Source organism: Triticum aestivum, chromosome 5B (genome assembly GCF_018294505.1).
Source record: "Triticum aestivum cultivar Chinese Spring chromosome 5B, IWGSC CS RefSeq v2.1, whole genome shotgun sequence".
Lineage (NCBI taxonomy): Eukaryota > Viridiplantae > Streptophyta > Magnoliopsida > Poales > Poaceae > Triticum > Triticum aestivum.
In genome coordinates, this window is record NC_057807.1 from 624606990 (window position 1) to 624608617 (window position 1628).

The window sequence follows — 1628 nt, forward strand, 5'->3', positions numbered from 1 at the left end:
TGCTTGCCAAATTTTACTGACGAAGTATACTAATAGTACCGAGCCACTAGACTGCAGTGACTACATGTTTCTTCATGTGTTCTTCCCAAATTTCACTTAGTTGTATCAGGAACCAGATGCATATGTTACGTAGTTAAGAGAAACTTGGATCAGAACCCTCAGCCATTACTGAAATCTCCATTCAGATAACCTTCAGAGGATAGCTCCCGCCAGCTGACCACCAGACGAGGGACCGGATTGCAAAAAAGGTCATCGTACGACTTACGACGGCCAGCCGGACAGGGACCAAACTTAAATTTTGAAGGATCGACAGGGGCCGCGCGAACGCGTACCCCCTCTACCACAAATTATGACGTCCACTCTCCCACTTGGGAAGATGGTGGACCAACGCATTCACCAAGTGCAATGTGAACCACTGACCCAGGCCACGAGCCTTCTTGATCGCTCGTCGACCCCGTCCAGGTAAGTATGGAACAACGTCGCACCTTGCCCTCCTTTTATAGCCAGCGCTCCTGCTGGGTACTCCTCCGCTAGGCGAGGTGGGACTAAAAACCGAAGCGCAGCAGCGGGCGGTGCGGGAGCCAGTCACGCGGGAGGACGTTCGTTTGAAATGGGCTGGCGTTTGCTATATCTGGACCTCAGTTACGGACGAAGTATAGAGCTGGGCCTTGAAAGCCGTAGCAGCAGCTTTGTGCCAGTGTTTTGTTGCTGGCCTTCTCCTCGTGTAAATCCTGTTGCACTCTCCTCTGCCCCTCAAAAAAAAAAGGTTGATTCTCAAAAAAAAATGTTGGACTCTCCTCTGTAAAAAAAATCCTCCCGTGGGAATTCTTTCCCAAACAAATGAAACGATATCATGGCAATTCTTAAGAAAATTCATGGTGTATCCCCTAAAAAATGATGGTAATTTCATGCCTCCTTCCTTTATTTTAAAAGTTATTCTTTCTTTTTTGTGCGGAAGATTTTTAGTTGTTCTTGTAACAAAATATTTTTTTAGGGGATGTAACAAAAGATATTTAGTTGTTACTCCCTCCCATCTCCTAGGGCCGGCGCCCCCCTGGGGTCCCTATATAAAGAGGGGGTGGGAGGGCAGCCGCACCCTGACACCTGGCGCCTCCCTTCCCCCCTTGCTACACCTCTTCCTCCCGTAGTCGCTTGGCGAAGCCCTGCCGGATCCCTGCTGCATCCACCACCACGCCGTCGTGCTGCTGGATCTTCATCAACCTCTCCTCCCCCCTTGCTGGATCAAGAAGGAGGAGATGTCACACTGACCGTACGTGTGTTGAACGCGGAGGTGCCGTCCGTTCGGCGCTAGGATCTCCGGTGATTTGGATCACGACGAGTACGACTCCCTCAACCCCGTTCTCTTGAACGCTTCCGCTCGCGATCTACAAGGGTATGTAGATGCACTCCTCTCTCTCGTTTCTAGATGAACTCATAGATTGATCTTGGTGAACGTAGGAAAATTTTTATTTTATGCAACATTCCCCAACAATTAATGGAGGAGAGAGGGGGCAAGAGGGTGGGAGGAAGGAGAAGCACCTCCTTAAATAGGGTCCCCTCAGATCCAACCGTTATGCGCATAAATGCATAGGAGCGGTACTTCCGCAAGTGTCACCGGTACAACCGGT

At 49.9% G+C, this 1628-nt stretch overlaps 1 non-coding gene across 1 annotated transcript; it reads right to left on the bottom strand.

Moving 5' to 3' along the window:
* Positions 1–309: 309 nt before the first annotated feature.
* LOC123117942 (U1 spliceosomal RNA) lies at positions 310–470 on the bottom strand. The gene has a single exon (XR_006457572.1). It is a non-coding gene; the product is annotated as a U1 spliceosomal RNA (small nuclear RNA).
* Positions 471–1628: the final 1158 nt, after the last annotated feature.